Source organism: Microtus ochrogaster, unplaced genomic scaffold (genome assembly GCF_000317375.1).
Source record: "Microtus ochrogaster isolate Prairie Vole_2 unplaced genomic scaffold, MicOch1.0 UNK24, whole genome shotgun sequence".
In the NCBI taxonomy this organism is placed as follows: Eukaryota; Metazoa; Chordata; class Mammalia; order Rodentia; family Cricetidae; genus Microtus; species Microtus ochrogaster.
Window position 1 is genome coordinate 1,348,567 of NW_004949122.1, and position 18,704 is coordinate 1,367,270.

Consider the following 18,704-nt stretch of genomic DNA (forward strand, 5'->3'; position numbering starts at 1 on the left):
ATTTTGTCACCGTGGGCCATACCCTATGATGTCCTGCTAAAGGGCCTGCTCCCCCAGATAAGGTGCGCTAGGCAAGTGGCAGGATGTCTAGTCTGGAAAACAGTGCCAGGTCAGGGCTGTTTGCTCTGTGGGAACTGTTGAGCCTCCTGGCCTCCAACAGTGTCAGAGAAAGGGAGAGAAGTGTACAGCCAGGAGTGCTGGGGTGTGAGGGGGGCTTTCTGTTCTGCCTGACTCCAGATCAGATAACCCTATCTCTCCCAGCCTCCTTTTTTTCTTTTTTGCAATCTGAGGTTCGTGGCTCTGGCTGCCTCACAATTTAAGAGGAGGACTGAAGAAACTGTCCTTCTCCGTGCCTGTTCACGGCACCAGTGCAGACCCAACCCCAATCTGCCTCAGGGCATTAGAGAGGTGATTCAGGGTGTCTCCTGGTCTTCAGTGTACAGAGCTGTGCTTCCGTCTGGGCTCACCCCCACAGCCTTGCTCCTGTAAACACAGCCCACTCCACTTCGTGTTCAGAGAGTGGGGGCTCTCTGGTGGGGGCTGAGCAGAGTAAAACCCAAGGGCAGGCATATACATCACTGAACCACAGCCTGGGCTTTCGTCATACCTAGCTAGAGCCCCGAGGCCGCAAGGATGCCGTCACACGTCACTTTCACACTTTGGAGGCTGACAGACAAGTGTGCAAACCTAGGCTTGGCTTTATCCTGGCTGTGTGGGCTAGCATGAAGCGGGACCCCCCACACACACCCGCCTGAGCCTCGGTTTGTCCACCTCTAAACTGAAGAGAATGATACCAACGTCACAGCGTTGGAGAGGTGTGCCCCAAGAACAGTGCATGGGACACCAGCGGATGCCCAGCTCTCCCCAGGACACCTTTGTTCCACTGTACTGGGGATAAGCTTCCAGGCTTGCTAGCAGTCAAGGCTCTGACTCACTCGGGACAGCCAGGTAATACTGGCACAGGTGTGGTGAGAAGTGACTTGACAGAGCCTGGCTTATCAGAACAGCAGGAAATCCTCAGAGTTCTGCCTCCACCCTTAAAGGAATCAGTGAAGTCTCAGACCATGTTTCTTTTTCTTCAGAAATTAGGTTATTGACTCCCAAGAAGATTTTTCCCAGTGGCTTGCTATAACCCAAGACCAGGTGAGTGATTTTTCCCCTGAGTCTACATTGATTTTTTTTTCACCTTCTCAAGGAATGGCCAGCACCCTAAGGGCAGGGCTGTCTTCATCACTGTGGGCATCTACGGCAAGGGGTCTGATGGTGTGGCCTCCAGAACTCCAAATGTAGCATGAAGATAATATGCCAATGCCTGGTTTAACCTTGTCTTCTAGATGGCACCAGCTGACATCCTGGCTTCTTCACGCCCAGCAGGCTGTAACCGGGCCATCTCACCCCAGGATCATTAAGAGATAGCTGTTATCTTGGTTGCTGGACAGAAAGGCCCTGGGAGGAGGGGTCCCCACCCCTCACTTATTTCACCTGAACTGACAGTGTGACCAGTGCTCCTTTGAGATTGATCTGTGTTCTGTGACACGGCCCTGTCACCTCAAGAAGGATACAAATTTAGCTGTGCACGTATACATTTCCTGGGGGGCAGGACAACCCCACACTAGGGGAGGGTGACTACTTTATCTGTCTTCTCCCAACAGCTCCCCAATACTGGTAACTGAGCTACTACCATCCTATAGTTCACTCCTTGCAGAGATGAGTGTCACCGAGTCCCCTATGTCTATACAGACAGCCTATTATAAAGTCTTTGACTAATCATTACCTTGAATGGAATCACTGAAGGGCTTGGCACTGGAGAGGGATGTGTTCTGACTTACGATTTAACAGACTCTGACTGTCATATGAGAGTGGATGGAAGCCTGTGACCATTTAGGGGGCTACACAATACTCAGTTAGGGTATACTTGGCATGAGCCAAGGTTTAGTCCTTACCCGTCAAACCACGATGTAGGCATATTAATCCATCTCTTTATAAATAAAAAACTGAACCAAAGAGATTAGATAATTGTCCAAATATAAACAACCAGTGGATTTGGTAGATTCAAGATTTGAACGTAGGCACTTAGTCCTAGATTCCATGTATTTAATCAACTCACTATATAGAATATACATAGGGATTTCAAAGAACTAATATGACCTAATAATGACATGCTGTGAGAGTGTAAGAAATAAAACAAAAATTATCCTAAAATTTGCTTCTTATTACAACTATTCAACATAATGGAACTAGCTTGGGATATAAGATAAGAAAAAAAATAAAAGGAAGAATAAATGCTAGAAATGAAGAAGTAAAACTCCCTTTATTTGCAAACAATGTTTTCAACAAAAATCCTAAGGAATCCATCTTGGAAAATTACTATTGGCAATAATAAGATTGAGAAAGGCTACAGGAGGCAAAAATCAATATTTAAAATATTTTGTTTCTGTCTAGCAGTAATGAATATCTGGAAAAAGAAAATAAAAACAAAACACCCTGAAGTAGTATCAAGAAATATGTAATATTTAAAGATAATTTAAACCAAGTGTATTTAAACCTCATTCACTGAAAACTATGGGAAATCACTAGGAAAAACTAACGAAAACTTAAATAAATGAAGAGATACCCATACCCATGTTTATAGATTGGAAAGTCCTATGTTGTTAAAACATCAATTTATCTCCAATTTGACCTATGAAATTCTAATAAAAATTCCAGCAGGTTTTCCTAGTAGAAATAGACAAACTAATAGTATATATAATAGTTGAAGGACCTATGATCGCTAAATAATCTTTTTAAAGATATATCCATCGGGAGACTTGATGTTCCGCTTGATTTTCAGATGTGCTATAAATCTGATGCCAAGGATCATGGAAACTGTTAGTTGACTCTCTAATAGGGTTCTATTGCTGTGATAAAACACCAAGACCAAAACCAACTGGAGCAGGGCACTAGTCTATCTTAAATTTTCATATCACAGCCCATTATCAAGGGAAACCAACCAGGTCAAGAACTAAAGGTAGGAACCTGGAAAGAAGAGCTGAAGCAGAAGCCATGGAGAAACATTGTTTACTGACTTGGTCCTCACAGCTTGCTCAGCCTGGTTTCTTACACAACTCAGGACCTGGTACCAGCCCAAGGGTGGCACCACTCACAGTGGGCTGAGCCCCCAACATCAATCATTAATTTAAAAATGTTCTACAGACTTGTTATTGGGTAAAATCCAATCTTTGGGAGGCGTTTTCTCAGTTGAGAGTTCCTCTTTTAAATAAATTTAGTTTGTATCAAGTTGACATAAAACCAGGGATGGAGAGGTGGTTCCGCAGGTAAGAGCACTGGCTGCTCTTCCAGGGGACTTGGGATTGATTCCCAGCATTCTCAAGGAAGCTCACAACTGTCTCTAACTCCAGTCCCAGGGGATCAGACGCCCTCTTCTGTCCTCTGTAGGAACTGCACTCTCATGGTACAGAAACATATATTCAGGCAACATTATTTTAGAGTTAACACTAACCAACACAAGAGTGCAGAAATAAAACCACATAGATGGTCAGGGAAAAACCAATAAGGAATCCCAATAGCTCCATGGATAGAAGAATATAGTTTATTCTTCAAATGAAAGAAGATACCAGGATATCAATAAACAAAACCGCAAAGGAATCTCAATTCTTATCTGGCACTATATGCAAAAGCTGAAAAAAAAATCATAGACACAAGTGTAAAAGCTAAAACTCCAACATTTCTAGAAAAAAAGTGAGATCCCTGGTGTACAAAAAGAATCAACCAGAAAAGAAATAGTGGCCACTTTGATTTTATCACAGTAAGAAGACTTTCTTCATAAAACACTATTGAGAAAATAAAAAGTCAAGCCACATGAAAAAGCACTTTAAAATGTTGTCTGTTCCAAGCCAGGCAATGATGGTTCATTTCTTTAATCCTAGGGAAACAGAGGCAGGTGGATCTCTGAGTTTGAGGCTAGCCTGGTTTACAGAGATCAAGTTCCAGGACAACCAAGGCTACACAGAGAAACACTGTCAAAAAAAAAAAAAAAGATTTATATCTGATATATACACAAGAAAACTTAATTTAAGTATAAAACAATAAACCTATTCTAAATGGTCGAAAAATTTAGACAGATAAAGAAAATACAAGCTATATCAACACCATTATAATGAAGGAAAGTTAGGTTAAACCTCAGCAGGATTCCACTGTACATCCAGTGCAAGGTTAAAGTTTAAAAACTGTTAATATCAGCCGGGCGGTGGTGGTGCACTCAGGAGTTAGAAACAGGCAGATCTCAGTGAGTTTGAGGCCAGCCTGGTCTACAGAGTTCCAGGACAGACTCCAAAGCTACACAGAGAAACCCTGTCTTGAAAAACCAAAAAAAAAAAAAAAAAAGTTAATATCTCTAGGCAATGGTGGTGCACACATGCCACATGCTTTCTGGAGGCAGAGGCAAGTGGGTCTCTGTGAATTTGAGGCCAGCCTGGACTACAGAGCTAGTTATAGGACAGCCAAGGCTACACAGAGAAGAAGCCTTGTCTTGAAAAACAAAACAAAATCCTGATGATATCAAAGATTACATCATCAGCATGTAAAATTATAAGATAGGTACATGATGGAGTCTAGAATTTTCTTATACAGTTAAACATACTCTGGTAGAAAAAGCCCAACAATTCCACCCACCCCTAGACATTGAGAGAAATTAAGGCATCAAAGTCCTGCACACAATTATTCTTAAGAACTGTGCTTGTAACACCCTCCAAGCTGGATCTAACCCAACTATCCCTCTGTAGGCAAAGGGATAAAGTGTAGTATATGTCTACTATGGAGTAATACTCAGAATCAAAACAACCACTGCCAATTCTCTACTACATTGTGCTGAGCTTGAGAATCAGACACAGAAGAACACAAACTGTGTCCGCTCATTTTCGTGGATCTCTAGGAAGACAGACAAACCTACAGTGACCGAGCGCTGGGCCGGGGTTGGGAAAGATGTTACAAGAGGACCTAAAGACTGTTCTGAGGATGATGAAGGAATTCTAAGTTGGCAGGGACTGTGTTTATCCAGATGTGACCATATTCTAGGCATCTATAAAACTGAGCACTTAGCATTGGTATATTTACGGTAGAGTCTGTAAATTATTTCAAAGAGTTCTCTATGCTTGGTACAGAGCCTCTTGCTTGTCAGATATCAATTGTCTTTATATGTGAATGAGTGGATGAAGGTGGTGGAGAAGAGAATAAAGAGGTCTCGTGAAGCACAACGCTGGGTAAGCACTAAATCCCTTCTCTGCCCATCTCTGTGTGTGTACATGTGTGCATCGTGTACCTGTGTGTTTGTACATGGATGTTCGTAGGTACACATGTGTGTGTGCATGTCAAGGCCACAGGTCTTAGTTCAGGCTTCTGTTGCTGTGAAGAGACACCATGACCATGGCAACTCTTATAAAGGCAAACATTTAATTGGGGTGACTTGTTTACAGGTCAGAGGTTCAGTCCATTATCGTCATAGCAGAGAGCATGGCAGTGGGCAGGGAGACATGGTGCTGGAGAAGTAGCTGAGAGTCCTGTATCTTGCAGGCAACAGGAAGTGGTCTCAGACTGGGTGATACCGTGGGCATGTATGAGACCTCAAAGTTCACCTCCACAGTGACAAACTTCTTCCAACAAGACCACACCTACTCCCTCAAGGCCACACCTCCTAATAAAGCTACTCCTTGTGAGATTATAGGGACCAATCACATTCAAACTATGACACTGGTGTTCAACCTTGGTTGCCATTCCTCAGGTGCCAACCACTTTGTTGAAAATATGGAACACATGAGCTGGAGATCTGGCTCAGTGGTTAAGAGCGCTGACCGCTCTTCCAAAGGACCCAGGTTTGATTCCCAGCACCCGCAGAGCAGCTCAAAACCATCTGTGACCCTGCACTCTGGCCCTTAGGGTGTTAGCTATGGAGAACCTTCACCCAACTGACCCCTCCTCCCTCTACATGTGATGAGGAAGTACTCTCGTGAGCAATCCTGGCTTCTGCCTCCTGCTGTTCTCTTCCTGGCATTCTATGGCCAGTTCCTGGAGAAGGCATGCTGTCTGTCTCTCCCTGTAACTGCCCCATGGGCAGGACTTGGGTGGGGGTGCTGCCTGGAGCACCTGGGGAGCCTAGCAGGCGGGATCAGAGGCTCCTGGTTCTGTTGATCTTCTCCAGGACTGTCTGCCGTTCTTCACGTGTTGCGAGATAACAACGGGGCTTTCACTGTTGTCGCAACATCAGAGTCCTCAGACCATGGCTTTTGCTCTATAAACACCCAGGGATGCCTTGTTGCTTCACAAGGGCAAGGACTGGTGACCCTGAGGTATGCTTCCAGTTGACCACATTCCTGGGAGGCAGATGAAACCAAAGCTGGGGAAGTCACGGAGCTGACCACGCCATGTTTCCCAAGTATCATGTAGGGATTATGAAATGACGGAGTGAGGAAGCCTCTGCTCTCAAACAGACACTGAAGACCCAGCAGAGATTAGGAATATTCTATTACTCCGCTCATAGAGGAAAGTCGCCATGAATGGGAGCCATCACACAAAGGGGTCTACAACCGTTGTCCGCTTCCTCACCTTGCTTCTAAGCCACATCGTCGGTGGGTTTAAACTACTAAGAGCCACAAAGAGTCATGTGACTGTTTGTAGTGGGAAATTCCTTTCTGTGGTCAGTTGGTCAAGCATGCTCAGATGCCGGTGAAGGGGTAGAACATTCTCTTTGCGTAGGACAACCGTAGGCAACTGCCTCACTGTTTCTTTCTGTAAGGCAGGATAATTTCAGGCAACTACTTTTCCCAGATAACTACCAGGCACCATTTCTTAAGAAGTTTTAAAAAAAATACCTTTTTCCTCTTAATTTTCTCTTTTACAGGAGTTCATTGTGGCCAGGGTGATGCTTCCTGGTCTAAGCAAGTACATGTGTGTGCTGTAGCTTCACTGGGAGGCCAGAGGACCATTTGCAGGAGCAAGTCCCTTCCTTCCATCATGTGGGTCCCAGGAATTGAACTCTGGTCTTTGGTGGCAAGTGCCTTACCCTTGAGCCATCTCACAGGTCTGTGTGTGCTTCTCTTTATGGGCATGTTCTATTGCTAGCAGGTTTTCCATCTATGACATATGCAGAAGATTTCCTCTTACCTCTACGAGCCCACTGTGCATATCATGTGCGCAAACACTCATCAATCAATAAAAATACGTTTTTAAGCAAAAATCTAAAAAAGACAAATTCCTTTCAAACAAACAAACAAATAAAGAAACAGCCTTATATGACAAACTGCTGATACCTCATCTGGCCTTTCAACCCTTTTATTTGTTTATTTATTTATTTATTTTCAGTTTTCTTTGGCATCAGTAAAATATGTCTTATCTTCTCCATTATCAGGGTGTAACATGTCACAGGTCACAGGTTACAGCAGACAGATAAAATTTGCCAGCCGGGTGATGGTGGCGCACGCCTTTAATCCCAGCACTCGGGAGGCAGAGGCAGGCGGATCTCTGTGAGTTTGAGGCCAGCCTGGTCTACAAGAACTAGCTCCAGGACAGGCTCCAAAGCCACAGAGAAACCCTGTCTCGAAAAACCAAGAAAAAAAAATTTGCCTAGTCTACTTTAAGGTGAGGATGTGTGGAAAGAGAAACCTTTATCCACTCGCTGCTGGTGGGAACATTCTCATTTGCCAGTATTTGTTGTTTGTTTTCTTGATGATAATTGTCCTTACTGTGGTGACATAGAGTCCTAAAATCAATTGAATTTGCATTGAAATGGTGACTGAGAGACAAGGTGTGTCCAACAGTGCAATAGCGGCATGGTGGTTATTAGAGTGACCAACCCTTTTCAGATTGGATTTGAGACCTTCTCTGTTATTGGGGTGACCAATCCTTTCCAGGCTGGATTTGAGACCTTATCTAGTTATTGGGGGTAACCAACCTTTTCCAGATTAGATTTGAGACCTTCTCCACAGAAGGGACTCATGTGAAAGTCTGGTCAAAAGTCTGTGAGCCTGGAGATCTTAGGCCCTAGAGAGGGAATCCACTGGTGTTTGGAAAGTGGTCATGTTGTCAAAGTATCTTCCACAGATTTGTGGTGCTCTCTGCCTTGGTCAAAGAAGCTTGTTTTTGCAGTGGGTGGTGGCTAACACAGAGATTCACAACTGGTCAAAGTGCTGAGAGTTAGAGACGTGAGTGCTCAGCCACAGAAAGTTCTGGACAGTTACAGACGATTATATCAGCCCCGCCCAACCCACCCAACCCAAGTCAAGAAGAAGGGTGGGAAGAATGTAAGAGCCAGAGAACAGGAAGGCAAGCTATGAAAGGCTGATGTAGGCTTCAACTCCCGGCAGCTGTAGCTGCCTGTACCAAGTCCTGCACAAGAGCAAGTCACTCAAAATTCCAGCATGAATGAGGCCTCACCTCTAAGTGAGCCTCTTAGTTTGATGCTTACTTAGGGAGAGAGAATAACTTTTCTATAGGAACGTGGTCACTGGGAGTCTGCCCATGCCTCTCTGGAACATGGCCCAACGTCCATATACATCTGGTCAGCTAATTCAACTAAAGAGACTATTTATAATAACAATATTTTTTTTAAAAGACATGAAGTTGGGAGGGAGACAGGTTGGTGGATCCTTGAGGAAGTGGGAAGGGGCTGAATAAGATCAAAATATATACTTGTGTAAAAATTTCAAACTGAATATAAAATGTTATTTTAAAAAGAAAAGGAAATGTTGCTAAGGATATTGAATGCTTTTTTTTACTGGCTATCTGTATTCCTAGAAGGTGGGCTATTAAGGAACAGCAAGGGAGCTGCAGGAGGGAAGAAAGACTGGGGGATGGCTATGATTAAACTAGCTATGCAAAGGACTGAGAAGGAAACCCATCATTTTTCACAATTAAAAATGCTAATTTATTTTTTAGTGAAACTGGCTCCTCTTAAAAGGATTAATGGACCCAAAAGCTGCCTTTTATGTTCCGGACATGGTTGTTCCAGGCACCCTTCATTCCTTTGGACAAATCCACACTCCTATCTGATGCAAGGGTTTCTTTGATCTTTCTTGTGGTGCAAGTCTGCACTTGCCGATGACTTCCTTTGGGATTTTTAGACCTGAAAAAAGTTATTTCACCGTTACTGAAAGACATTTTTACTAGGAAAAAAAAATGCTCTTATCTCTATTTTAAAAATGTTGTTCTAGCTCGTGACGGTTCCGGTAGACTTCTGCTCTCTTCCCTCGGGCTATGGTTTAGACTTTGCCGTGTCAATCTTGGAGCATTTGATCACGAAGTGCTTGGTGTGGTTTCCATAGTCAGTAGCTCATAGAATCGCTTTCGTCCCATCTCTCCTCTTCAGGGGCTCCAATGACATGCGCGCTGGGGTGTCCGTTGCTGCCTCAGAGCTCACTGTGTCTCCCCGCCCCCAGTTTTCTGGGTGTTTTTCCTTTGCCTTTCCAGGTGGTTTGTATCTCTCTGGCTTCTGTTCCCCCGTCTTCTCACTGTGATGTTCAACCCACCATTTTCAATACTGGATAAACCTCCCTGTTTGTAACTTCGGTCTAGCCCGTCTCCCTCTTCCGTACCTCCCAGCTTCCCCCCAGACGCAGTGAAGCGATGTGTGAAGGTCTTGGCCTACTGCGTCTATTGTTTATGGAGGTTCCGGGTTAGTTCTTATTGGTAACATTCTCTCTCTGTTGTGGATCATGTCCCTCTGCGTCTTTTCATACCTGGTAATATTTGAGTGCATGCCAACATGTAAATATTACCCTGTTGGGTACTAGATGTTTTGGTACTCCTATAAGCATGCTTGAACTTCGTAATAAGACATAATTAAGACACTTAAAGACTGATTCTTTAAATTAAAAAAAAAATTTTAAATATGCGTATGTTTGCGTGTGTTTCCATGTGGGTATGTACACATGAGTGTAGCCTCCCAGAGAGGCCAGGAAAAGTTCCTGGATCCTCTAGAGCTGGAGTTATGGGGTGGGAGGGCTGGGCTGCCTATTGTGAGTGTTGGAAGTGAACTCGGGTCCTCTGCAAGAGTGGTATATGCCTGTAACTGCTGAGCTACCACTCCAATCCCAAGAGTAATGCTTTTAAGACTTGCTTTTAAATTTGATTATATTAAATCAGAGTAGCATTTAGTCTGAGGCTAATTTCTTCTGGTCACTGCTTCAGTGACCAGACTACAAAAGTTTCCATTCTGGATGGCACAGCCAGGGTGCTTCCTTTCCTTTGAATTAGAAAGATTTCCCCCCTTTGGTCTTTTTGGGGGATGTGTTCCCCTGCCTTGTATGACCTTCACTCTTGCACTCTAGATACTTGAAGGGCCCTCTGTAAATTTCTAGTGTTTTCTTTCTACAGATTCTCTTGGCTAATCATTTCCTTTGCAAAGCCAAGCTCTTTTCAGCCTCCAGTTCTGTCTCCTCATTTTAGGGTGATTCTTTCATCTCTCCCTAATTTATCCTTCTGGAATCAGCTGGAACATGGTGGGCTGCACCTCCGTTGCCTCTCTTGCATCAGGGGTTGGAGTTCCTTCTTGCCTCATTTCTAATGCGTTAAGAGAGTGTGTCATACATTTGTCAAGAAGTTTGGGCTGTTGAGGGTGGAAGTAAACCTGCTCCATTAATCCATCTTGTTCAGAACCGGGAGTCTCGAATATCCATCTTTTGTTGGATAAGCCTGAAGTCTCTGTTAGTCATCCGAGCTGTGATGTATATCCCGAGACCTTATGAGTCAAAGGCTGTGGGGAGGCAACTTGTTCAATCCCCTGGGAATGGCCTGTTTTCTTGGAACTTGCTGCGAACACCTTGGCAGCTGACAGATAGGAGAGGATCCCAAGACGTTCTGTGCTGGAAGGAATGTGTGGCCCAGGCTTATTCCCCACTCCAGCACCACCGTCACTCTGATGACTGTTCCATCTTGAACAGACAGAACCATGTCTGCTGCACCGCTGTCGAGGCTTGTGGTAGATTACAAACCGTAATTCCTTCAAGCGCTTACTCAATGGCTAATTTCTCTGTGTTGAGTTCCGGGTATTAATCATAACACATTCTTCCTCCTCATGTCCTCAAAGCTGAACATCGGCTTTCTCACGCCCACCACTGCTGTCTCTCCTCTTGAACAAAAAAGGCAAATTAAAATTTTTGCCATGAGCATTTATTGAATGGGTATGATTGAAACGTTGTTGTTTATGAAAAATCTCATTTTATTCCTTCTCAGAGCTTCAGAATATTCTATCATTATTGTCTCTCCAACACCGTCCTATTTTAGAATGTCTTGATTCTATTGTATTTCTATTTTATGGTGGCAGATTCTTTGCTAGTGCACGACAGTCTTGCAGTGCTAACTTACCCAATGACATCTGTGCCCACTGTCCAGGACTCTGCTCACCTTTTCCTTCCTGGTCCAAAGGTTCTGGCAGTGTGTGCCCTTCCTCTCCCTCTGGACAAAGCAATGATTCTACCAAACAATTGCCCTCTGACAATGTGGGCCCCTTCTCCAGATGCTGTAACCAGCTCCCTCACTCTTATAACCCATTACTAAGCCAGCAGCATTTATTTGGGGGATTTTATCCCAACAAGCTCACTGCCTTTAAACATCTTTGTATAAATCAAGGGGCTAGTACATTATATTCTTGTGGGGCTTTCTCCTATTCTAACACAGTGAGTGTTTCATTATATTCTTGTGGGGCTTTCTCCTATTCTAACACAGTGAGTGTTTCTGTTTGAGTGCTCGCTCCTAGATGGTGGCTTCTCAGACAACCTCAGCTAGGTCCTTTGGGTTCAGGGAGCTAAAGGCAGAAGACAGATGAAGCACTCATGAGGTGGCCAGGCATGGTGGTGCATGCCTTCAATCACAGCATAGGCAGAAGCAGGTGAAGCTGTGTGAACTGGAAGCCAACCTGGTCTACACAGTGAATTCCTGCACAGCCAGAGCTGCAGAATAGAAATACCCTGTCTCAAACACAACGTCAGCAACAGCAACAAAAGAGTTCAGGAGGGAGTTGAAGCTTGATTAGTAAAAGCTTAAAGAGAGAAATTGGGGTTCACCCTGAAGACCTGAAAAAGAAAACAGCTAGCCCCTGGCTTTTACCTTGACCTCAGTCCAAAATGGCCATCCTGCCTCCAGGAATCTCAGAATGAGACTGTGTCTGAGAACTGTCTCCTCCCATTTTATATCCTCTCTAGGACTGGGATTAAAGGCATACACCACTGGGATTAAAGGCACGCACCGCCAGGTTTCTATGGTAAACTAGTGTGGCTACTGGGATCAAAGGTGTGTGTCACCACTGCCTGGTCTGTAAGGCTGACCAGTGTGGCTGTCGTACTCTCTGATCTTCAGGCAAGCTTTATTTATTAAAATACAAATGGAAATACCACTACAGGGAGCCTAGGCACTGAGCCGAGAAGCGACATTGCATTGGTCAGAACTAGCTATGTGGTCTTGAATGAGAAACAGAAATGAACAGGAAAGGAAATGACTGGCCCTGGGTTTCGGCACCAGATGAACGAGTGAGAAACAAGGGGAGGGAAGGACAGGACTGCTCTGAGCGTGGTGGAGGAGAACGTTTACCGTAGATAAAAAGGAGAGCGTAGGTAGAGGCAGGACGTCTGGGAAGTCAGGAGCAAACATGACCAGACTGAGCTAGGGGAGAGGAGGAGGGGAAAGGAGAAAGGAGGCAGGGGAATGAGGTGCAGCAGCCAAGAGACCAAAGGTACAAAAGGGGCAAGTAACCAAAATGTCTGGATCATATAGGAAAGAGCCTCTGAGGCTGGAGGATTCAGAGTAGAGGGAGGGGCATGCTAGCCATCCCCAGTAACAGGAAGGGACTGAGGGATGCTGGGAGAACCTGGAGGCCAGATCCACTTTGATATGTTAAATAGGGACCTCAGCCTTCTGTCCCAGGTTTGAAACTTAACAGCCCTCATCAAGAAACAGGGAACACTGGGAAATGGAGTCATCCAACATGGAATTTATTCTGAAAGACAAAGAAAATTGCTTGGAGATTTCCCAGCACTGTCCAGGTGCCAATCTTCGCATCCTCCTGCCTGCATCCCTTTCCCCACTGCAGCCAGGAGCCTTCAAAAAATCAGAAGCAACAGGCTAAGCTTAAGACATAAGGAAAGAGATTTACTCTGAGAGACTGGCATGTTGAGATAGGAACAGCAGGCCGCTTCCCACCACCTGGCTAGCTTTACCCAAAATAATTACATGGAAACTGTATTCTTTTAAACACTGCTTGGCCCATTAGCTCTAGCCTCTTATTGGCTAATTCTCACATCTTGATTAACCCATTTCTAATAATCTGTGTAGCACCACGAGGTGGTGGCTTACCAGGAAGGATCTTAACTTGCGTCCATCTTGGAGAGGAGAGCTATAGCGTCTGTCTCACTTTCCTTCTTCCCAGCATTTTGGAGTTTTTTTTTAATATTTATTTACTTATTATGTATACAATATTCTGTCTGTGTGTATGCCTGCTGGCCAGAAGAGGGCACCAGACCTCATTACAGATGGTTGTGAGCCACCATGTGGTTGCTGGGAATTGAACTCAGGACCTTTGGAAGAGCAGGCAATGCTCTTAACCCTCTGAGCCATCTCTCCAGCCCCCTAACAGTGGTTAGATGCCATGAAGTAGGTGGCAATGCCTTAACCGTATGCGTGTTATTAGGCCCAAGGGCCTCTTCCACCCTTGTCAAGGGGAGTGCTGACCTTCTCTCCTTTCATGCAACACCCCAGCATTCTGTTTGGTCTACTCTGCCTATCTAAATTCTGCCCTATCAGGCTAAGCAGTTTTCTTTATTAATTAACCAATGAAAGCAACAGATAGGCAGATGACCCTCCTCCATCATTGGCACATACAATTATGAAAATTGAGATGCCCCGTGATCTTTGACCTGCAAAGTGGAAAGCAAGGAATGCTGATATACTTTTAAGTTATGAAACCTGAGACCCTATAGCCAGTTGTATATTTTTTAGTCTGAATTCAAAGACTTAAGAATCAAGGATACTGACCTCTGAGGAGAGGAGGAGGGAAGGGAAGGGGAGGGCAGGGGAGGGGAGGGCAGGGGAGAGGAGAGGAAAGGACCATTTCCTAGGCCTTTTTGTCTTATTCTGGTTCTCAGTGCACTGCAGGGTGGTTTTCTTTATATAGTCCCTGACACAATGTTTTCTGGAGACATCCTCACAGACACACCTAGGAGTAATGCCTAACCAGCTCTCAGGACATCCCTTAGCCTAGTCAAGTTGAAATAAAAAATTAAGTCTCCTATCCCTCTCCTTGTGATACGCAGCGCTTCTAAGCACTGACCATTTCAGAGGCTGGGGCACGGGGTAGCCAAGTGTTGTTGTTTGAGTGTGTCCTTCCAAAATCCACGGGCTGGAACCTTCAGTTCTTAATTGGCAGTGTTGGGAGTTGATGCCTAGAGACAAGGAGGTTGGTGTCGGCTCCTTTTGGTTCTTTCTCTCCTGTGTCTTGTTCCACATTATTTTCCCCTTAATGCCTCATACTTGTGAATACACCTTTTTCTTAATTCATGGGGGGGGGTGTCTCAGAAGAGACATATCACTCTCATGTCACTAGTGGGAACATGCTTCCTTCCCTAGGACAGAACCTATGCTTTTATACTCGAACTCCAAGGAAAGGAGTCTATGACCCTCCTCTTGGACACACAGTCTGGGGAGAAAGAATTGCCTGTTGCACGGCAAGCTCCCGTTGGTGTCAGTATCCACCCTGTTGCCAGACCTTGCGGCCCCTGCGAACACAGACAGATCTTGTCTGTCTCTCTGCCTCTGGCAGCAGATACGTGCTGAAGAAAAGAATGTAGAATGGGGGAAACTGAGCAAGACGCTCCCAGGGCTTCTACTCCCTGTCAATGGAGCTGACTCTAGTCTTCGTCTTGAGGAAGTGGAATTTGTGTACAGCAGAGCATAGTACGCAGAGGGAAGAAGCCTCCTGAAGCCAAGTGATGGGAGGCTGCTGCTAAAATTCCTTTCCCGGGGGCAGACAAGCAACATCTACCTTTCCTCCCCAGGGCCCAATGGCACACTAGGGCTCCACCAGACTTCTCTCTGGAGGGCAAATGACTTTATTTTAATGACTCTATTAAGTCTAGGTGAGGGGTTACTTTCAGGGGTGTGGCACTCCTCCCACAGCTGTCCACATCTACATAGAGCCTTCTTGTCACCCAGGGTGGGTGTAGAGGAGGAGTGGACAGGGCACTGTGAAGTCCCCATGCTCTACAGATAGCTATTGGCTAGTTAGCTGGAAGGTCTGTTAGATTAGGGCCCATGTTGATTGTATGAGATCGCCTGCATCCAACATGGTACCCAGCACATAAGTGTTCAACAAACTTTACAATGACATCATAACTAAAGACCTCATGCTACATCACAAACGTGAGAGGCACTAATCGTCACTTAAGTAAATCCTTCGTGAAGCTGATTTGGCAAGGTATTTGTCATAGTGATAAGTAATTAATACACCAAGCTAGGCTAATGGGGAAAGAGGAGGCATTCCTGAGGGAAGTGGAGGGAAAAAGCAGAAAGCGAACAATCAAAGGTACCTAGGACACATCAGGCCTGCTCACCCTTCAGCTCTGTGTCACATCATGTACCGGGTACATCTGTCTCTACAGAACGGGGTGGAGACACAGCCGGCTTGAGAATTGCACCCAGGCGGTCCTGACACGCAGGCAGAGTTCTAAAGAGACCCTCACCCCCCTTCCCAGACACTCAGGTAATAGCTCCCAGCAAAATGGCATTTCTCCAGGAGTCTCCTCTGGAAGAGGGGGAAGCTGAAGCACTGGTGCCAGCCAGGAAAGGAACTTCAGCTTTGGCAGCTTGCCAGACCACTCTGCAGGAGAGAATGGGTTCCGTGATGGGAAGGGCCCCACCTTTCCTGCGCTGCTTAGTTACACAGGCCTCTTACCCTCTACTTAAGCCTCAACTTCACATCAGGATCCCAAAGACTGACCAGGGGAGGTCACTGGACACCTTCACCTGCTCCTCTTCCTTGTGTGACCACGTGGACTAAATCACCTTTCTATACCTGTCACTATGACTTGGTTAACTGGTGGTTATTGGTAATCATCAGGAAAAACACTGAGCAAAAGAAATTAGATTCAAGATTCTTGTTTTGAAAAGGAAAAAGGGGGATATAGATATGATAGGATAAAAGGGGAGATTGTTGAATCTACTCAAAAAATATAGAAATGATAGGATAAAAAGGTAGATTATTGAATCTGCTTTTAAAAAGCAACTACTAGTTTTAAACGTTTTACATTGGATTAGACTTTTATGTATTATATACAAATTTTATATGTTGAAACAAATTTCAGATTAATCTTGTTAGAACATACCATACATACATTTGTACTCTTGTTCAAGGTATTGTACCTACACAACTCATTTAACAACGTGATGCAAATTTCTAGTCCTTGAAAATTATTATCACCAACTGTTTAGGAAAATAAGGAAATGCAGATTAGTAGTTAATCTCCTGTTACAATTAAATTTTTAGCCACATTAGGTATGTTTTCAAGGTCAAACAAAGATACATTTTAGATAGGTCATTTTCAAACACTCCAGAGATCTACAGAATATGACACGTAAGCTATTTTAATAACATGGGCTCTTTTTAATGAGAATGAGACACATCTGTTCCTGGCAGCATCAATCTACTCCAGAGATGATGATGGGCATTGAAGAAACTCCACATGGAGTTAATTTTCTTTGTGGTAAAAATAAGCCACTGGACAAGAAAGTGCCCTTGCCTTGACTGCTAACAGAATGCTGTCCTAATTGGACAAGCAGGACACACACACAAAAATGTGACTGCCAAACATTGTCAAGACAAGGAGGGATAACCCTTCAGAATATCCTGCTTCACAGAAAATTCTGTCAGATGTATAAGGCCTGTAGCCCAAAGATGGGTGTCCCAACATTGCAGAGAAACCTTGGGTTACTGTCCAGGCAGCCAGATGATTTTTGTCATTTCTCACATCTTTTTGGAAGTCGCTTGTTCACACTTCTTGCTTACTCAGTTAATATTATTTTCTTCTTGCATCTCTGAGGGAGCTGAAGACCAGATAGTTACGATTATAGTTTTCTTTGTTTACCAGATGCAGAAAGGAAACTCACTAAAGAGGTGTAAAGTGTATAAGGTTGAGAGGTATCAAAAGATAGTTTTGGGTGGTATGTTATAATAGTTTGGATGGCAAGTTATGATAGAAAGCAAATTAGGTACAAGACTTTGGACTCACCAAAATAGATAATGGAGTATTTTCTCTGAATTTGTCAAATGCAAATGACTAGACAATGTCGATATACTTATTGACTACATATATTGTATTTATTATTGTATATTGTTATTGTACTTGTTGTATATCGTTTTTCTTATATTAGTTATAACCTTCTTTTTATTTTAGACAAAAGAGGGGAAATGTAGTGATATTTTATTTGTGTTTTAATAAATAAAACTTGCCTGAAGATCAGAGTGCAAAGCTAAGACAATAGAGGCCAGGGAGTAGTGGCACACAACTTTAATTCCAGGACTCGGGGAAACAGAGGCAGATGGAACTCTGTAAGTTCAAGGCTACCCTGGACTATACAAGATTGATCCTGGAACAGATCCAGGTAAAGGTGGCCCACACCTTTAATCCCAGTGTTTGGGAGTCACACACCTTTAATCCCAGCACTAGGGAGGTGGAGACAGGAGTGATATGGCTGGCAGAAAGAGAAATATAAAGGGTAAGCGACAGGAACTCAGTGGAGTGTGGAGTCTGAGGTTTGGTGGAGACACAGTACAATCCAGGCAGTCTGAGGATCACTCCTTTGGTCTTAGCATTGGTAGAGAAAAGATCTCTCTAGTGGTTTATTGCTCTGCTTCTCTGATCTTCAGCTTTAACTCCCATCTCTCTCTCTGGGTTTTTATTATTCCTGCTATACACTCAGTTCCTTATGTTGTGGTAAACCCAACCATAAAATTATTTTCATTGCTACTTCATAACTATAATCTTGATGTTATGAATTATAATGTAAATATCTGATGTGATCCCCCCAAAGGGGGTTGAGACATACAGATTGAAAATCACTACTTTGAGGCTTCCCTCCAAAGACACAGATGCACAGAACCCTTCCTTGAGCTTGACCAGATGCTGCAGGTAGCAAAAGCCCAGGCAAAGGGACCATAGGTCCCATTTGGACAGGAGTTCCCTGGGGAACTTGGTACATTGATACCTCACCTCTCAACCTCTTCCATCCCTTCTCTTTCAATTTCTGGTGGGTCACATTTTCTGCCCCATGTTCCTTCTCTCTGTTTCCCCTCCCTGATAACTGGTTCATCAGAAGGAAGACAGACTTACCAATATGATGGTTAGAACATAGAGTACTTGTTAGCTAGCCTTTCCAATCCATTCAGACTTCACTGTTTCCTGCAGATCCTCTTGAAAACCTGGCTGTTTCTTTCCTACTTAGAGTGGTCATGTGACACTTCTCCATGCCCAGATGGTAGATTGACTTGGGCTTTGAGGGCAACTCTCTTCTAGCCATTGTCTTTCAAAACCCCTCACACTGCTAAGTACCAGAGTATTAACTAAGTACCTATTACAATGATAAAACATCATGAACAGGGTCTTAGTTAGGACAACTGTTGCAATGATAGAACACTATGACCAGAAGAAACTTTATAAGGAAAAGGTTTATTT

At 44.1% G+C, this 18,704-nt stretch overlaps 1 non-coding gene across 1 annotated transcript; it reads right to left on the bottom strand.

Moving 5' to 3' along the window:
• Nucleotides 1–13,609: 13,609 nt before the first annotated feature.
• LOC113458430 lies at nucleotides 13,610–13,732 on the bottom strand. Its single transcript, XR_003378812.1, has one exon. It is a non-coding gene; the product is annotated as a U6atac minor spliceosomal RNA (small nuclear RNA).
• Between the last annotated feature and the right edge of the window lie 4,972 nt (nucleotides 13,733–18,704).